A 20,591-nucleotide genomic window follows, 5' to 3' on the forward strand; every position below is an offset into this window, starting at 1 on the left:
TAGCAACAGGACAATTAGTTACAATTGTGATGGTAATTAGATTGTGGGCTGTTTGGAGCAGGGGCCTTGTTTGCCTATATGTGCCTTGCTAATGCAGATTGGGGCCCTGGGTGCTACCTTATCACACAATATTATTTATTCTTTATGCAGCATCTCATTCATTCATTAGGAGCTGACCAGATTCTTCCAACTCATTTCATATGAACAGCCATCAGATGGTCATTATTGCAGCTGATTTTGGCCCACTGACCTTGTGGGGAGAGGTTCTGTATCCCATTACTAGCCCCCTGAGGCATTCAGTCCTCCTGATGTAGTTTTTTCCATATTCCTTTAAGCTTTGCAAAATCTGTTTCCAGGTTCTCCAGTCTTCCCTTGGACCAACTGGGGATCCTTGGGACCTTTAGGAAGCCTGTGATTTGTGAATTTTTGTGGTTAGTGTCTGACTTGAGGATCAGTCTATGAACGACAATTTTTTTTTTAACCTAGACTTGAAGGTAGGATTGAGGGAATATGTGTGTCAGTGATGTACAGATTCTAGTAAAAGCCAAGAGGCTGAATCACAATTTTAGGACAAACTGAAAAAAGTTGCCCCAACAAATTCAGATTTAAAAGATTACTTTAAAGCATTTTTTGCAAATTATGCATTGATACCTGTTGGTATTTATTTACTATGGCCTATGTCTCTGTGCTATAAAAAAGCATTGTCCTATTAAATATAGTCCCATCAAATTATAGAACATTAGACAATTAAATCTGGAAGAATTTTTGAAATTGAAGTTACTCTTCACTCTTTAAGCTGCTTGTTTACTAACTGCATCAGTTTAGAAAGAGAAACAAACTCGGTCAGTTTTACTACCTGTCCATTTCACTATCAGTCTTTCACACACTACTAAGGCATGCACTGTTTGGGCTGGAAACACTACTGAGAGATATTTACGTCCAAACAAAAGTTTTCAGTAAAAGAAAAACAAATCATGATATCCCTTCTATTTATTTTAGATTTTGCACATAAACGTTGGGCCTAAGGCAACCAGACGGTATCACGCTTCAGGAAGCTAATTTGGCTATTCTTCGTAGGTGGAATTAAAATAAAGATGAACGGTGGCCAGTTTGTTTTAGTGGCTTCATTTATTTTTAAGATGCTTCAGTTAGTTTGGACAGAAAAGAGCTGGTGTGAAACTCTCTCAGAAGTGTAGTGATAAGAGCAGGAGAGTAAAGATCGAGGTTTTTGGACTCCATTTCTGGTTCTGCTACTGCCCTGCTATTTTACTTTGGGAAAGTTATGAGGGCCCAGATTTTCAACAGAGTTCCAACACAGGTTGGCAGGTGCTCAGCATTGGCAATTAGGCACAGATTTCTAAGAGCGCAGCACCCAGCAACTCCCATTGTGACACTTATGGCTGGATTTTCAAAAGAGCAGTTTCAACATCCTGGGCTCTTTAAAAAAAAAAAAAAAAAAATCTAGCCCCTTATTTTAATGCCTAAACAGTAGCTGAACTCTCTCAGAAGACTGGTCCTTCATCTCTGCTCATCTGTCAGACACGCTCGCTCTCACGCCTGTCTTACAGGGGTGCAGTCAGAGAGGTATAGTTAGTTTAATCTTTGAAGTCCTTTTGAGATCCTTGAGCAAAAGGAGCAACACTTTGCACTCGCCTGTTGTCATCTTATTTATTCTGGGAACCAAAACCAAACCTCAGCAGTACTGGAATCCCAGCCCAGAGGGCCACAAGTTTTTCTGCCAGACCTCTGAATTATTTATTTCTCTTATGAGTATGAAAGTTTAATAAGACACGTGGATTAAAGGCTGAGCAATCAAAAAGAAAATCAGTGTTCACCGCTTGCTTGCTTGCTTAAAATCCTCTTTTGTTATCCTCTTGCTTGCTTTCGCCCCTCCTTAAGGGGCCATGGTGGTGGGTATATTAAGTGGAATAGACTGCTGCAATTCTTGGCAGCATGGGACCAACATATTGTAATGGAGATTTCCATTCACCTCTGCTCCCACAGATGCAACAGAGCAACTCCTGTTAAGCAGCTTTGATATGACTGTGTAGCCGGACGCATGAGGGTGTGTGGCATGCAGTGTTTACATAGGGGTCTGTTTGTATGAATGATGGTATGAGGCTGGGTGTGGCTGTGGTTGTCTATGAGCATCTGCAGGGAATTTTATTAATATGGTGACGTGCGTGGAGAAAGAAGAATATAAGCCAAGTTACAGTACTACTTGGCTTATTGAGCCTTTATCCCAATGCATGATGCCATGATATGATCCAGAATAGATCCACAACTCACTGTAGCTGGTTCTTTCAATCCCCTGGAAATGTTTTCCTGACTTAAATGGATGATACTGAAATGTGTAATACAGGGCTGCAGCTTATAGATCAATGCTGACTCTGTGGGAATGAATGAATGCCTCATGTTTGTGCTATGGAGAGAGTTCACAATTGACTCCTTATGTTATGGCGCTGTGGTTTTCAGGCAGTGTTTTTTGCTGTCTCCTGGACTATGGAGGTGTTACCCCGGATTTCTCAGAAGTGAATACTACAGGAGGGATTGCTCCCTGATGGCTTTTTAATGGTTTCAGAAACTTCTTTCTAGTGATATTCCATTCCTACCTGAAACAGGGCTGGAACAAGACTGATGGTAGCCCATAGCTCTAGCTGCACATTTCAAACTGTAAGATCTTCCTGTTTAGCAACCATTCTCCATTAATAACTTGCTTTCTTACTTATTTTCCCATTACTTCAGCTCCTTTGACAGCTCTGGACTGGATTCCATGTCATCTGTGCAGGTTCCTCTTTGCTGCTGATTTCTGGGACTACCAATCAGTTGCATGGTATTTGGGAGAGGGCTTATCTCCTGATCTTGTTGCACTGGGCCAGAGAGGAGGTTCCAAGTATGTCTGTCTGTCTCCTATGAACCAAATTCCACCCTGAATGCACCTATTTCCCCAAAGACCTGGAAACTCTGATGTCAAAGATGTGTTTAGTAAAAATCAAATCAAGGAAACTCTATGGAGTTAACTGATAAGCCAACTAGAGCTACATGAATAATGTTTTTTGTTCATTCAGCAAACCAAAAAATCGGGCAAAATATTTGGTTCAGTTCCAGAAATGTTAAGAATTTGTCCACAGATCAGTAAAATTAATTTCAGGCTGACAACTGTTTGGGTCCATCTCTTCGCCCCCATCCTCCTACCCTTATAACCTTTAGCCTGATTCAGAGGAAGGATTGAATCCACATCTCCTTCCTCCCAGGTGAGTGTCTTAATCCCCAGGCTATACACTCTCTCACACTCTTTGGCACAGTGAATGTTTAAGTATTTATACAAAATGGATTAGCTTCAACTGGAGAGACTGAGTGCAACCCACCATAGCATAGCCTATAATCTGGTTAGGGCACTCACAATGGGGTGGGGTGCAGGAGACCTGAGTTCCAGTCCCTGCTCCGGACTGGTGATTCAAGCCTCAGTTTCCCACATCCCAGACAAGTACCCTAACCACTGGGATAAATCTTATAAAGGGGACCCCCCCACACACACACACAATCCCAAGAAAAATCAAATTCATGCATAGTTCTGGGTTGATCCAAACTACGTTTTTCAGCAAATAAACTTCCCCTGAAAAATGTTGCTCTGCTAGAGTGCTAATTGCCTTGCTAATATCCTCTTGCGCTTGTTACATTTCATCCCTTCCCTTTTGTCTGTGTGTTGTCTGCTTAGATCAGATGATGGTAGGAAGAGGGAAGTGCAACAAAGACCTTGCTGCCTCTATAACATTCCCTGCTCTCACGGGCATCTGCCCTGTGCCCTCAAGTTAAGATGGTCTACAGCCTGAGGGCTTTTTGATCTCCTGAGTCACCTCATACACAAAAACAGCAAAAGATGCCCACTCCCATCCTTGACTAGTCAGAAGACTTGTATAGCATTTTGGCTATACTAGCCCCAGCTGGGATCAAGAAGTTCAGTGTGTAAGAACATTGAAGGGGAGGGAGAAAATTATGTAAATAACCATTAAAGGTTTAATTAGAGAGATGGGTATTAGGGATAGAGAAGGGTGGGAGGTGTTCCTGGGAGTGGTGGAGGTCTGAGTCAGTTATTTCATCCACAGCAGCTTGCTCATCCCTGTGTTTAAAAATCCACTTGAAAGGAGCCAGCGGATCAGGCTTTGGAGGGAATCCAGATCACAGACAAGTCTTTGAGGGTGCCCGGGGAATAAAATAGAAAACAACCTTCCAGGCACTTTCCCAGCAGGAATGAGACAAGTGGCCCACAGAGCTCCAGATGAAGAAATGCTCAGTGAATGCCTGGAATCTATCGTTCTCTTTCCGAGTGGATGGGGAGTCACTGAGAAGAGTGAAGAATCATGGGCGGAGGGAGAGCTGCAGCCAAAGATGTGTAGTGGGAACCTTCTGCTGACAGGATCCCACACAATGCACAAGCCAGGGGAGGCTGGGTATGGCTTGCCTTGTCCTTGACACATTTCCCTGCAGCCTCCCTTCCTGGACGGTCAGGCTGGCTTGGCAGCATAATTTTTAGAGTGTCTGAGGGGTCTTCCACCTCGATGGCAACAGGTACATGTAGCGCATCTACCATACTCCAGGCCACTGCAACTCAAAGGATCTGACTTCCAATCACAGCCACTTCCCAATAGAAATTGCCTGCTAGTCATTGAACATGTCATTGAAATTCTGTTTTGAATCGCTCAATAGCTGCAATAACTCTGGACCCCTGTACTGCCTCTGCTGTGCATGCGGTTATGTGGTGGGCATACAGCAGCTGTGATAGCTTTATGCATCAAGGACTCCCTAAACTGTGCCTCCAATAGAGGTACATTAGCTAGGATAACTCTGACCCCTCCGATACGTCTGCACTGGAGGTTCATGGGATCGGTTCCTAGAGATACATAGGATTTGGTTACAGATGAACATGCTATTAAAATAGCCTTCTTCAGACTCTGCCACTGTCATGATATAAACGGGTTAGTCACTCTATGCCTCAGTTTCCCCATCTGTGAAATGGGGATGATAGAGCTCAGCAATCCTTAGATAAAATGGGCTAATTTATTATTCTTGTAATAATGCCTGGACTTGAAGGATCTCAAAACACAGCACTAACACAGATCAACTTCCCTTGCCTTTTGGGAGAGGGTTGTGGAAGTGTCACCTCCATTTTTCAGAGTGGGGGGGGAAACAGCAACAGAGAATCAGTGTCTTGCTCAAGATCACACAGCAAGTCTGTTGCAGAGGCAGGCAGAGGACCTAGATTTGATTTGTATCTCTTCTCTCCCCCCCCCCCCCCCCATCCTTCCTCATATGTAACAAGATGAAAATAGATAAGTGAACTCTTGGATCTGAGCTTGATTCAATTCAGCAGGTACAGTGAGACTTGTCTACAGGAGAATGGCTCATGGAGATAGGTGATGAGGGAATTCCCAGGACCTTGTGGGTGGGAGAGGGGCTCTTAGAGCTCCCACAGGTACTGGGGTGGAATTCCCAGGATCCTGCAAGTCTTGAGTTCAGCTGTCTAGCTGCTGTTGCTTCTCAGGGACTCTATCAAATATCAGTGAACAGTCCCTTGTTGTTCTGTTTTCCTGGCTCCTTAAATGTTGCATGGAAATTCAAGGAGAAGGTCATAACATACAAGGGTCCCTCTTGGATTTCTGCTGAAGGATGTTGGAGTTACAGCAGCAGGGTTATGTCTCCTCTCTCTCCCTCTGGGATCTGGGGAGAGGGTTCATGCTGGATAAGCAGGGCCAGAAACAAATACTTCAGGGAATACAATTTCCATAGAAGGAAACAAATTGCTCAATTCGGTTCCCTGGAACTGGAAAATTCCTCACTTCGCTGTGCTGTTCTGTCCTGTGGGCAGATGGGACAGACAAGAGGTATAACAGACTAAGAATTGGAGGACCTGATGCTTTCTGAGCAATGAAATGCAGGAGTGGGTGCTGTTGCAGGTGGCAGCAGCAGGGAAAGGACCTCTCAGCGCCTCTTCTGATCAGGAGGCGAATACCTTCTGTTGCAAGAGAAGCTGCCCTTAGGTTGTAACTTTTGGGGCAGGGACATTTTTTTTATTCTGTTTGTACAGCACCTTGCACAGTGGGGGCCTGGTCCATGGCTGGGGCTCTCCTAGAGGCTATCACAATACAATGATAAATTGTAATAGATGGCCATGCAGCTTTGGAGGAAACTTGGTAGAGTCTGTTCTGATTTGGGCTCTCAAACAGTCCTGTTTGGTTGGTTGCAAGAGCATCACCTCTCATCAAACCCGTTTCAATGGCCGAAGCCTAACACAACACTCTGGGGGTTTAAAATCACGGCTTGTAAAAGGTGTCAATGTTGCTTTAGATTATAACAGAGAGTCAAACAGTGGTGGTGTTAGCTAGTTACGCTGGTTTATTTGCAGACAATTTTGCTATGAAATGCTAGTGCTGCTGAGCATTTCTTTTCAGGTGGTTTCAGTCCCTCTGTTCATGCTCTGCTGAAATATAGAGGCCTGCTGATTTCTGAAGAATGAAATCTTGTCAACACATTTTGCTTGTTTTTGTTAGACCCTTAATGTTATCTTTCCACTCTGTGTGTGTTTCATTCACTGAAAATCGTGGGCACAGCTTTCTCTCATTCCATCCTGACTTGTTTCCCGGTAACAATACCAAGGCATTGATAGACAGCTTCCTCTTTAATGTAGGAGGTGAGAGAGCCATTTCTGCAAGCTCACTGCATGCCAAGGCTGCAGACAGAATGGCCACAGCTGTTATCAAGTGTGCAGGGTGGAGAATTGCTGGTGGATCTTATGAAGAAGCTTATTCAACATATGCTGTGCAGAGATTGTTTGTTTGTTTGAGATTCAACTGAATTTTTGATTTTTGGTTTGGAAACAGACTGGTCAAGGTGAGTGGATAAAGACAATTTTGTCAATCCAACAAGGTTAGCAAGAATCTGATCTCTATTGATGTCTCTAGGGTTTTGCAACTGACTTCGTTGGGGCTAAGAATTGGCCTAGTATGTTATGTATGATTAAAGTTCAGTGATTACAAGGGGATTTTCTTTGTAATATGTAAAACAATGATTGCAGACAGGTGGTTTTACATCACCTGGTGAGTTAAGAGCAGCTGGGTGAATCTCTGGTGTTCTAGCATTGTCTTTTGTCTGGACATGTCTCTGTGGGGGACCAAGGATCTGGCATCTTAGTTAAGAGCTAACACGGTGGCCCTCAGTGTGCATATGTGTACAGGCAGGTGACTGAGATTGGAATTGAGGCCCTCAGCTCAAGTATCCCCTAGTAATAGGCAGTTGAGAGCTTGAAGTTAACAGTAAGGTCTTTTTACAGTGAACCCAGATGCTTTCTCTTGGAGGGAAGAGCAGAGAGAAATAAGAATACAAAGAATTAAATGAAATTCTTATACTGCTAACTTGTCTTACAGAGTGGGAGAGAAGACAGAACTCAGGTCTTTGTAGCCACTCAATGGCTCGATAAAAATTTACAAGATGCTGAGCTACTACAGTGATAGGTAAAAAGAAAAGGAGTACGTGTGGCACCTTAGAGACTAACCAATTTATTTGAGCATGAGCTCAATGAACTCCGATGAAGTGAGCTCTAGCTCACGAAAGCTCATGCTCAAATAAATTGGTTAGTCTCTAAGGTGCCACAAGTACTCCTTTTCTTTTTGCGAATACAGACTAACATGGCTGTTACTCTGAAACAGTGATAGGTGTTATAAATACCTAGATTAGCAGGCCAGTGGGAGCTTTGCATTTTCTAGGGACATAATTTGGCTTTAGAATCAATGCTCTACAATGCTTAACATTCAAACAGCTGATAGGAGGGGCTTGGTCCTGACAGCCCAGGGTTGCTGCACTGATTGTAGCTGTGGGCATGATTTTAATTCTCTTCATGTAGCACTAGGGTGACCAGATGTCCCGATTTTTTATAGGGACAGTGCCAATATTTGGGCCTTTTTCTTATATAGGCTCCTATTACCCCCCCCCCCCCCACACACACACACCCTGTCCTGATTTTTCACATTTGCTGTCTGGTCACCTTGTGTAGCACTGAAGATTGTCATGCTGGATACTGAGCAAGCTGCTATGTGGATGGTGTCAATTTCCCAATTTGGTCCTCTTGCCATCAACATATGATTCCGCTTGGATCTTTTCTCCTTAATTACTGATGACTTAACATAGATAACACTGGGTAAATTAAGCGTCAGGGCAGATTGCAGGTGCCTCTCCCCCAGCCTGTGATTATAGGTCTTTCATTATTGACATGGACTATACCCTGCCCAACCTGTCTGTGAACTTAGTCCAGTTCAGGGTGTGTTCTGTAACTGGGAAGGGAAAGTTCCTTGTACTTTGCTCTCTACTTCTTTTAAAAAAAAAAAAAAAAAAAAAAGTGAGTGTCTTAGCAACGCTTTGTGGGCCAGACCTGGAGAGATGAACCATCTAGTGCCAGTTCATCGGGCAGCCCAGAAAAGGCTCATTTCCCCTTGCCTCGTTTTTGTTAAACTTTGGATTTATGAATTCCCCCATGCACACGCAGAAGTCATGACCGGCAGTAGACAGTAATCTGGCCTTAAGGTTCCTATGGCAAACGGCCACCAAAGCTACCTTACTGCATTCAGCAACAGGCAGGGAACATAGAGGACTTGGAATTGGGACTACTTGGTTCTATTCTTGGCTTCAGGAGGACAGTCAGCCTAGTGATTAGAGCAGGGGACTTAGGAATTGGGACTTCTGGCTTGCTATGTATCTATTGTGTTCATCTCTGTGGTATCTGAGAGCCTTATATGGCTCTAAAATGGACTTGCTATGTAACTTTGGGCAAGTCATTTAACCACTCTGAGTGATATCCAGGCCACAGCTTTCATTGACTTCAGTACAGCTAGGATTTCATCCTCTGCCTCTCTCTATCCATCATTTAAAAGGGAATAAGTGTCATCTTAATGTCCCACGTTTGTGGTGCTTTTCCAAGCATGGAGCAGGGCATATGACCTGCCCAAAAGACCTAACAATCTAAGAACATTTGCCTACTTGCCCTGGGGGAGGGGACGGCAGTTGAGAGGCTTTTAATTCCTTGACATTTTATAGTGCCCCTAGGATGGAAGGAGCTATAATGCAGCCACTGACACAGTAAGTGAGTTTGAAAGGCACTTTCACCCCCCCTTTTTTCCCCCCCCAGAATTGTTGCCCCAATGAGAGGGGATGATATCTACTGCATGTGTTTGGATAGTGGGGAGGTAATAATTTGCAACTTGTATTGAAGTTTTATTCCTAGCAAATTCTTTCTCCCTCCCTCTTTGTTTCTAAATTACTGCTCTCTCTGCCTCCCTCCCAGGCCACGGACGATTGGCTAATGCTACTTCTAACGCTGGGATGCAGGAATGTGCTTTCCCAGGACCTTCCTTCCTCCCTCCTGAGCTAAAGCTTAATTCCTCATGAACTATAAAACTTGCCCCAAGATGAGACTTTTATGGTGTTTAAATAAACTTCCTGTTCCAGTCACTTACAAAAGTCAAACCCAAAACCCTGCATACAGCCCAGTTCCCCTGCACTGGGTGGCTGTCCAGCTGTTCTGTCTCCTGTGGGGAGGTGGGGGTGGAGCAGGTACAGTACATGATGATGAGTTGTACCAGGTCTGCCACTTCTCTACTGGCCGTGGGTTACTTTTCTGTAGAGCTTAGTCTAATTTAAAAGGCCTTGATCGACCCCTTTGCTCCCACAAGTCATTGGCTTCATCTCCTCTGCCATGTGTGGAGCAGGATAGTGTCTCGCTTCTGAGACCCTGTGCTGGAGCTCCAGGGGGGTGAGACTTCTTGGCATTTTGAGGGGCCAGGCAGGAGGTGGAGGAGCTGCTCTGTGGTCCCCATGCCTCGGAGGGGCAACGTAGCCACTCAAATATCAGAACTTGCTGTAGGAAAAACTTACAGGAACAGCCAGCCAAGGTTGTTCTCATGTTATGCTCCATTTTTTTTCTCTCTCTGTTTCTTGGACATTTATCTTCTGAATTCATCTTTTGCTTGTTCCTGGCTTTGTGTACTAGGATGAAGACTGGGATGTAGCATAACCTTTGGCGGCAGGCAGGCTGACCCTTGCCAATGTGTAGCCCCCTTTACCTAACATCTCCTTCTCTCTAGCAATGAGGTAGAGAGCTCTCTGAAGAGGATTAGAAGTACTGGTTATTAATCAAAAACTTTATGCTTAGTGCTAGAGAATGTCCCAGACAAACCTCAGGGTCCCTGCGCGAGCTGGGGATAGATAATGGGCTCTATCACCTTTGACTTCAAGGTTGCTGGTTCAAATCCTGACCATCTGATCTAACAAAGAAGAGAAGGATTCAGTGGTTTCTATGAAATAGCTTCGGTGGCCTCAGTCCAGCTCTTAGTGGATGAGTGTTCATGTTGAAAACCCATCAACACCGTGGACTCACTTGTTGAAAATATCAACAGAGATGCCAAGGGCTGAACAGTCTGAGGCTGAAGTAGCTTCTTCACCCTAAGAGGTGGTTTTCCCAATACAGGGTTGAAGTACTGTGGGGAAATCAGCTCTTACTATCATGCTGTTAGTTCTGTGGGTAAACAGGGGACTCCCTTTCCATGGCGATCAAGGCAGAAGCTTTTGTCCTGAAAACAAATATATTTAAAAGGTGTCTGGGGAGGAGGTGAATAGCCTTTATTTTGTGTTTGGACTCTGACTGAGGCAGGCTTTTCAGATTTCAAATGGGCTTCCATGCATTTTCCTTTTTTGAACAGCTTTATTCCCATGCAGATTCTGGCTTTTTAACTTTTTATTGCTAAGGATTTCATTCCCTGAAACTCCTAGAACAGTGCGAAACCTCAGCAAGGCTATTCTCTTTTCTCTCCCCCTGACCCCCCCCCCCCAAGCCTGATCATTTTTCTTTGCCTGGGATGATCTCTTGTTTTGTTAAATTAGACCCAACTCTGCCACAAGTAAAACAATGGAAAACAAAAATCCACTGAAATCCCCAGATGAGAGAATCAAGAAGCAAAAAGTTTCCAATCTTAATGGACAAGAGCACCCATAGAATATGATTGGCATGAAGAAACTTGTGTTCCTTTGTCCATTTTGATACTGCATGTCAGACATTCCCAACCACTGGCAGGGCAGCTCTTTGCAAACTTTCTCTTGAATCTGTAATTTGATGGAAGCAGACAGCTGTATTCTGAACGACCTGAGCATCTCAGGTGGACTCCCAAGCACCCCAACTACAGTGCATGGCACTCCTGGAGGAGACAAATACACTAATGACCATGATTTCTGTGCTTGAGAACAAAGACCGAACTCCCTTGGTCAGCTGTACTTGAAAAGGCATTTCTGGCCCTGCTGCCATCTGAAATATTTGTTAATCCCAAGGAGGAGTGAAGTCCTAAAGCTCTGCCAAATCCTTGTCCACCCCAACAGGAATTCTCTTTACGTTTGAACTGAGCATAAGCCAGCTAGTTTTCTCCCAATGTGCCACTTAGGGAGTGACTTGGAGGAGCAGAAGAATGGCACTTTTGTGATCAATGGTAAGGTCTATTAGCAGCTTCCAGACAGTAACAACATGGACCTTTCATCTGTCCACTGCCCTGACAGAATCTTCAGGGCAAAAGAAGTGGCCAGTTATTGCATTGCTGTCACTCAGGGCATAGATTGACAACATTGCCTGTTGTGTGGCTATGCTTTAATGATAGTTTCTGGAAGGGCAGCTCTTAAACAGGACATAAGCTGCAGAATTGTTTGGTCTGTCTTTTCCCCCCTCTTCCCTGCAGCACTATTAATGGGAAAGGTCTGTGACAATCAGTTAGTTTCAGTGGCCTGATGTATGTGTCTTAAAGAGAAGATGAGGCTCTATGGTCTTCATGATATGAACCTGGCAATTGCTGTCCTTTGTGGCTTTCATATTTTCACTATTGAGGCTGCTGCAAAGTTGCCATCTACTATAGAAGTGATGACTCTCTGGCAAGAGAGGCATTAAAAATAGCATGGCCCAGGGATACTTTTCCCTCCCTATGGCATCTAGGCTTGAAAAACATTGCCTAGATTCTTTGCGGTCCACAGGGTTCAAAATAAATGGAATTGTGCTCTTTTAACTGAGCCTTGCATGGAAAATTAGCCAAGTAAAATGCTGCCCATGTGACTGAAAGATGCAGTGAATTGGAAGAAGCTGCTGAGATTGTTCTTGCGTTTGGAATGGCTCTTGATCCCTCCTCCCCCTGAGTGTGTGTGGCTAAATATATTTAGGGAAGAATAAATTATACTCAACTTTCTGACAGACTGAACTTTTATCTAGGGACTCTGGTAACACTTTAAACAGTGATAATGAATCTCAAGTTGCTAGATATCAAATACAACCTTTTTATAGGTGTAGTTTGAGGGCATTTTGTTTTGCAATGTATAGAGCAATCTAAAGTGGGGGGGAGGGATCTATATAATTTTTTGCTTGTTGCTGGGATCAGTCCAGCTTCCGACAGATGTTATCTTCCTACTGTAACCTACTTGGTGAAGAAAACCATGAGTACACAATAATACTTGCCCTCCAGTCCCCATCAAACAGGCTCCAATCTAGCCGTAGTGTGACTATCTCCAGGGAGAACAAAGGAAGTCTGTTTCTCATTCAACTCGTGCCCATTTTGCTGACACTGTCAATGGTCACAGCCTGTTGAGTTGGTGGAATTTTTATTTCTGGTGTGGGCACCCATCCAATAAGGATTGGATGGAGACAGCAAATTCATTACATAGATGAGCTGCAGAACACTCATCTGCTGGAAGCAACGTTTGGTCACTTCAAAATTTGGCCTTCATTTACATCGCTGGAATTCAAATCAAATGTGTTTGAACGCTACTGAAGTTCTGTGAGGGTGGGGGCATGGATTCTGTGCCATGGCTTCAGGTAACTGGAGGGCCTGGATTCTGTGCTTTCAGGATCCTTGAAAGCTCTTAAATCGGTAGCTGACTCACGCAGGCAGAGGGCAAAACAATCATTTGCTTTTTTTAGATGGCCTAAAATGCTCCAGGAAAATAATTAATGCCTGTGAAAGAAGATGCATCATAGAAAAGGACTGTTTGGGTTCCAACTGAAGCAGACAGTGGCGTAAAAACACAAGAAGGCCATCCAAGACCCACAGCATTGCTTCAAAGCTTCAGTTAATTCTGTTGTGTACAGTGAAGTGTGCATAATCCTCCTGTTTTTTGTCAGAAAATGATTGGATCATGCTATGAATGTCAGAACTCTCAGGTTATTAATACTGCACAGGCAAACTGGATAAGAGCCTACAGAAGCTTCTATAATCTTTACAGTCACCAAATGACCCCACTGTAGTTTTTGACTCTGTTGGAGTTCATGGATTTCCAAGATTTCTTTGGAGGAAGCTCTCCCCAAGACTAAGCATGTGCATTTCTCTCAGGGTGACTGTCTTTATGGTTTAAGCAGATGTTGGTGAGCTTGCCACTGCAGAAAGTCAAATGAGCTGGTCCGGGAAACAGACTAGGATGTCATGCCTACAGGAAATGTAATGTGCACATGAAATGGAACAGCAGAGAAGAGAATGGCTTTGGTAGCTAGGGTGGCATTTGTTATGAGAAACCTCTCCCCTTCCTGATTGCCAGGTTACAACACTTATCTACACTTTTCAGATATAGAGAAGAGGCCCGTGTTGCACAGGTGCATACCCGCCCTCTCACTGGCAAATGCACTGGTATGTTTACATTCATAGGAAGACGTGTACACTCGGACATACACACATACTCCTCTGTACACAACACACACGTCATTTCTTAGTGTTGGCATGCTTGCTGCTCTTTGCTAGTGCTATTACATCAACACACCATCTTACAAACATTTTCATCTGGCTCTCTTTTTCTAGTTGGAACATGCAAGATTTCTTTTTAAGACAAAGAAAAGCAGCTTAAACCTGAGAGAATATTTTGATATTTTGGCCTTTTAGAAAAGCCCTGACTCAGCCATTCTGATCTGTTGTGAAATGAAGCTGGGTGATGACTTCCTGACTATGAAATATGAGTGTTCCCTGCTATAGATGGATTTTGTGATCTCCATAGCTGTGTACAGTACATCTTGTGTATGTGAATGAACGACACAGCACAGTGCCTGCAGGAAACACATTCTTTTGCAATGGCCATATGGGTGTCTCCGCATTTTTATGATGCGGATAGACAGCGCAAGCAACAATCCTTATCATCCTTTCTTTATTTAAAGCTTTTTATTGCATTTTGTTCCAGCACGTAGCTCATGCATTGCAAAAGCATGTCTGAGATAAAGCAGAACTGAGAAACCCCATACCAACATTTGCAGTGGAATATTACAGGTCATGTGAGGTGGGTCCCAAAATAGGGAGGACTGTAACTAACTCTGACGTGAAATATAAATGGTTAATGAACATTCTCAGCAAGTGGGGAATGGGAGACTAAAATATACTAGTTATGTCAGAAAGGGTTAAAGCAAATGTAACCAGTGCGCGTGCACGCACCCCCCCCCCCCACATATATGCAGGCCTTATGTTTTTGATGCTGACAACGCAAGCCTTTACTACTTGAGCTAAGGGAATAACTTTTAGCTGTGAGTAGATAGTAGCCTGCTATCCATGCTGATCCAGCTACTTGAGGGAGACTCACATATTTTAAAACTGTATTTCAGGCCACGTGGTGTAAGTATACTTTACCTCAGCATGGGAGAAGGGACTAAATGACCACTCTAGGTCTTGTCCAGCCCTACATGTCCGTGATTCTATATAATAGCCAAGTAATCCAGTAAGAAATGGGCCACTTCCATACGGGTTCTGAGATCTTTGTCAACCCTACAGGAAATGTTTGGGGCTGCAGTGCTGTCTTGGAGGTGATAGTCTCATTGGGTGTACTGTTGCTTAAAGGGCAGGAAAGTGGATGCTGGTGCTCAGATGTCTTGAGGAGGGGTACAGTATAACAACCTGGATAGAATGGAGTCTCTTTTCACCAGGGGTGTGAACAAGTTGGCACAAGGAGAGGCATGGCCCCCCAATATCTGATGGGGGCACAGAGCTTCCATGGCCCTGGTGGGGAGAGCAAGCTCCTCCAGCCTCTGGGGTCATAGCAGGGTCACAGAATAAATGTAGCCTGCCCCCAAAGCAGTGCAATGTGCTGTAAATGAGCAGAGAACTGGGCAGAAGGTGTCACAATTGTGGAAGGCTATTGTTTAGTTCTGTGATGGCTAAGGTGTTTTTCTTTTGGTGCAAGAGACAAGCCTAAGGGGAAAGAGAGGAAAGGTCTAGTTCAAACAAGATTCCTGAGGCTGCCATGGTGCAGGGGAGGACACCCTTGCTGTCTAGGTGGATTTGATCAGCTGCGGCTTAGTCATCTAACAATGATGAATGAACTGGGAGGCAACAATTGCTGAGGTATAGAGGAGCCTCCAGGGGAAACCTGTCTGCTTCAGAGCTGAGATGGTTATGGGTATGCCAAGGGCATGTGCCCTTGGAAAGCACCTAAGAGGAGTTTGTTTTGCTGCACTTAAATGAGAGGTTAGAGATGTGTTTTCTTGTACCCTTTGAGCATGTAACACACCAGTGTGGGGCAGGGGCACACTTTCAGTCACAAATGAGTAGATCAGGGCTCGAGTTCTATCACTTGGTGGAAACCTTTGGCCTGTATTATGCAGGAGGTTGGACTAGATTATCGTAATGGTCCCTTCTGGCCTTCACTATATGAAACTGTTTTAAAGTTACATGTTCCCTGGGTAGTTTAAAGGGACCTGCTGTCCGGAAGGAAGGAAGGATAGTCTTGTTACTAACACATTGGTCTTGAAGTCAGGAGATCTGCATTCTATCCTGGCCTCTACACATCTAATCCTTGGAATGTGGGGTTTTGGATTTTTCAGTTGGTTCTAGTGCTGTCACTTGAACGGTGTAGAGGCCATTCAATGTGTTACGCACCTCCATGATGCCAAATCTGGCATGTTCGACTAGGATGCTTGTGAGGGACCGATGTCTATTGATGCCATCCAGCCATCATGTTATAGGTCTTCTGGAGGGCCCTTTTCATCTCTTGCTTTCTTTGGATCAGTCAAAGATGATTCTCTTAGGGAAGTTGGTAGGCATTCGGAGATGACCATACCACCTTAGTGTTGACTGGCTGAGAGCAGGACCCTTGTAGTTAGAAAATGGAGCTTTTCATTTGTCTTGAATATGTATCATTTGATTTTTTTCACTCATTTGGAGATGATGCATGTGAATGGTGTCCAGCTTCTTTTCAGTTTTCAGAAGGGCCGTAGCTCGGAACATTGACCACCAAAGCATTATATGTGGGCACATTGCTAATCTCTGTTTTAGAGATGAGGAAATTCAGAGAGGAGGAAGATTCTCTTACATCCTAGCATGCGGCTAAATCCTTTCTGTGGAAGGAGCCATAGAGTATAAGATCAGATCTAAAACCTGACTTACCTTAAAATTTGTTTTGGCTTGCTGGGGAATGTCTTCTGGATTCTAAATGCTGAGAAAGAAGCATATGGTCCATCAGATGGAAGTCAGGACAAAAGTTCAGTACTTTTGTGCAATACAGGGGTCACTAAATTCTCCTGTTCCTATAAGAAACAGAATAGCTGAATCTCAATTTATACTAATTTATGCAGAAATTCTTGGGTGCTATTGTTATGCAGGAGGTCCAACTACAGGATCATAATAGTCCTTCCTGGTCTTAAAATACACAAAGGTAGATTTTATAGAATGAGAGGTAACAAGGATTACCCTGTAGAATGGAATGTATATTTACATTGTAGTCACAAAGCAAGAATTTCTTTATTAGGGTTAATTGGATTCTTTGAGCAGAAATACCAACCTGCCTGGTTCCAGGTTTCTTGACCAAATGTTTTGCACAGTATGGTTCAGCATATGTCATGTTGCATCATGATGATGTTTAGATTAAGTCCCCAGACTAGAAGAGAGCATGCCCCTGAAACTCACCTCTGGGGTGAGGATGGCAGGAAAGAATCAGACCCATAGGTAAGTGGCTGGGCATGAAGAGCTTTGTGGTCTGGGAACCTATCCCAGCAGTACAAAGAGAAGCCATTTTGGTAAGACTGGTTGGGTCCTATCATCTGTACTCCAATGTTACATCACTGGGGTGCAGGATGCTTGTCGCATGGGATCATGATGTGACATGCTTATATGTTATCACAACATGTAACTGCACTGCCAAGCTGGTTTGCTGAACTTCATGCTTGTATAACCTCAGGTTAATGGAGTTTGCACATTACATTACCTTTGTGTTCCATTAACTCAGGATAGTGCTATCTTAGGTGATCTAGCATTCAGAGAGTTGTGGGAAAGCATTGCTATGGTAATGTGAACATAATGATTTCCAAGGCAAGCTAATCCCTCATAACTCGACAAATGAGAACACAGTGAGTGCAGAAGAGTGTATTTAGGGTTGGGGTAGATCTGGTATGCTAACCAGGCATGTTGCCTAGCCATAGAAGATGCACCTACTCACTCACTATTCTTTGTTATTAAGCTCCCATCAGAAAGAAACGGTCACTGCTCCAGGAAGCCTTAAATGGGCAAAGTGACACAAGTGCACTGGGTGATGTAGAGGATAGCACTAGATGTGTATCCCTTTTTAGGGGGGAGGGAACGCTTTCATTGAAAAGAATGTTAGCAGCATTTTGCTGCTGAGATAGTGTTAGCGAGCTTTGCACAAATGAGTTTTCAGTGAGATCTGAGATTACCTCAATCTCTACCCAAGAGGACTGTCCCCGGGACACAGCCATCCCAACACTGATCTAGTGGGGAGAGGTGGTAGAAAACCTGTTTGCTTTTTCCATTTTATTTAGCAAACTTTTTTATTCAAACCAAACTGCAGTGGATTTCTAGGCCTGCAGGGTTCAGGTAGGGGAATCTTCTGCTAATCCCTTTCCCAAAGGTCACAGATGGACACATGCCTCTACCAGTCCCCAACCCCCACATTGGTCCTGCAGCTCTCTAGCTGAGAAGCCAGGGCCAAATTAAGCATGAATATTTTCACTCTGGAATGTGCAGTGGGACAGGGCTATGGTATGTGAACATAAGCACTGCTTCTGACAGTGACAGAGCATTCTCTCTGCTCCCTCCTCACTTTTTCTGACAGAAGTGAGGTGGTTAGGCCAGGGCAGTGCTCAGTGATGATGGAGTAAGGGGTGGGGGGGCGGCTTTCTATTGCCAAAGCTATGGCCAGTCTCCAAATGACTGAGTGGCTGCTTTGTGCTCTCCTCATAGTTTTAGGTATTCTGGAGAAATGGGCTGTTGAACTTGTCTCAAACCCATAGTTTGAGACTCCAGCATCTGAATCATCAGCATTTAAACATAGAGGATTTAAGGTGTGAATAGAGAAACTGGAAACAGCAGCAGTTATCTAGGATCTTATCAGTTATCGTAGCATCACTTTTGATATGACATGATTATGCTTCTAGCTATGCCACCCTATTAGTCACTAGCTGAGCGTTTGTGGGATGCTTATAGAGGATAGCTAGCAAGCTTAAAAATTTGCTCTTGCAAGTGTTGGAATAAAATTCAGACGAGAGCTGAATGCAACTTTCATTTACACAAGATCCCACAGTATTTTTCACAAGCAGATGGGCACTGCTGTGGTGTCTCAGGTACACTGATGTTAATGGACAGGATTTGTTCCAAGTTCTACTCATTCAGGCAATGCATGTACACCTGGTACACTAGACGTGGCTGTATCCCTACCTGTGGGTCATCACACCAATACAGCTCTTCCACCAGATGGCTGAGTGATTTCTCCCCCTCGCAAAATCTCAATCAGTGAAATGAGTTAAAGAATGTTAACAATGGAGGCCTATTGGATAGCTGTGAGAGATGCTGCAATCTCGCATGTGAAGAATAAACCAAGAGGCTTGCAGAAATGCAACCCATGTGCTCTGTGACAAAATAGGAGGATTATGTTATAGCCCTTGCTTTCCTGAATGAGGAGAATCCAAGGGCAGGGTTCACTTCTAAAATTCCACATGCCTTATCTGCTCTTGTCTGTTTTACATTCCTGTAGTGGCTTTCATCTTCATGATGCTAAAAGCGCTCCACAAAGGAGATTTGAATAGAAATCTTTTGGTCTACCATTGATCTGCAGCTACCTGTAGGGTAGAAAGTAGGAGGTGTTTGAAAGCACACAGATGCACTACACAGCTGTTTGGGGCAGAAAGATACAGTATCTAGTTGAAATGGCAGGAGGAATTTTGGTACAGCAGAATGTGCCCATGCCATAATTTGGCCTGAACACCACGAAAGAGGCAGTGGGTCTTTTGCAACAGACATGTTCTTGGCTCAGAATCAGTTCAAATCTAGCCAAGTTTGGTACTGATCAAAAGTCGTCATGGTTTGATGGCTGGTCAGTGGGTCTGTGTAAAATGAGTGTGGTGGGTCTCAATCCAGGTCTCATTGGACAAATGGTAGCATCACACAAACACCCATCATAGTTAGCCTCAGCAGAGGCTGAGCATTGGATGGTCTGGGCAAAAGGGCTACGGCCCCCTGGTAGGTGTGTGTGTGAGAAAGGTGATGCAACTTACACTCCTGTTGGCCACAAGGAACCTTTTTGTGTGGGTAAACAGAGGATTTCTGTCTCCAGGGTTGTCAATATGGCCCCTTTTGCCAGTACTAACTCCATTTAGATGAAATGCACAACACACAAGTGGGTCAAAACCTGGCTTGTTGTGATGCTGAGTCCTACCTGGGCAATGCTGCCGCTGCAGCACTTGCTGGCGTCTGAGATGCTCCTCAAAGTAGCTGACTTGGGAATCTATTTAGAAAGGGGTCTTGGCAGCCCATTGCCTGCTTTTCTGTATGACACGCAGGTCCTGATTTATAACTGCAATAATGAACTCCAGGGCATGCTCTGTTGTTCAGTAATCTCACTTCTCAGTCTGTCGACAGCGCAACACCAGAATGTGTGATTCTAGCACAATGATACAGGCTGTTTGTGCCTTGCTGCTCCCTTCCTCTTCAGCTCACATGGTCCAGATGAAGGAAGGTGCCAGGGGAGAGAGGAACAGCTCTTTTGAGTTACTGTGCTACTCCATATATAATGTACCACTGTTATTTCAATGAACAGTGTGACTTATTCACAGGCCCTTGAAAGCTTGGGAGTTGTGTGTGGTTGTTTTTTTGGGGGGGGTGGGGGGAGTAATCCTCTGCAAAGCTCAGTCCGGGTATGGTAACTTGAGTTCAGTTTCCTGGCAGCAAGTCTCAGGCCTGAGTCCTGCTGGCTGGCGAAATTTGCTAAAGTAGCTAGTGGGAGGTATGTTAGCACCAGGATCCCTTTTGAAAAGTGCATGTTAGTGGTGAGGGAGATAGGCCTTGTTGTTAGTAGTGGTCATTCTGAGGTGGAATTGCTCAGGTATGTAATTAATTTCAGCTCTAATTGTTGGGACTTCTGCTGAAATTGGCCTCACTTTCCTCTTTAGCTAGCCCCACATATCTTCTGAGGCCCTGCATCATGGTGATCTTTTCTGTGGCCAAGGAGAGTTTGGACATGTCTCCCCTGACAAGTTGTCAACAGTGCTCAGTGTGTTGGATCACAGTTCCAGTTCTTGCCCTCCTTCCCACCCCCGAGCTGGG

The 20,591-nt window shown here is 44.2% G+C and overlaps 1 protein-coding gene across 4 annotated transcripts in view; it reads left to right on the plus strand.

The window, feature by feature from the left end:
• The window catches only part of DAAM2 (dishevelled associated activator of morphogenesis 2), a 243,607-nt gene that overhangs the window by 34,833 nt on the left and 188,183 nt on the right, over positions 1-20,591 (plus strand). The window contains exon 1 of one of the 4 annotated variants that reach the window (XM_084623283.1): positions 6,775-6,888. The exons of the other annotated variants lie outside the window; for them this stretch is intronic. The gene's annotated coding sequence lies outside the window, so the exon portion shown is untranslated. Of the gene's footprint in view, positions 1-6,774; positions 6,889-20,591 lie in introns of those variants that run through there. 4 annotated transcript variants of the gene reach the window in all.

This window comes from Lepidochelys olivacea (genome assembly GCF_965140295.1).
Source record: "Lepidochelys olivacea isolate rLepOli2 genome assembly, chromosome: 3".
NCBI classification, from domain to species: Eukaryota; Metazoa; Chordata; order Testudines; family Cheloniidae; genus Lepidochelys; species Lepidochelys olivacea.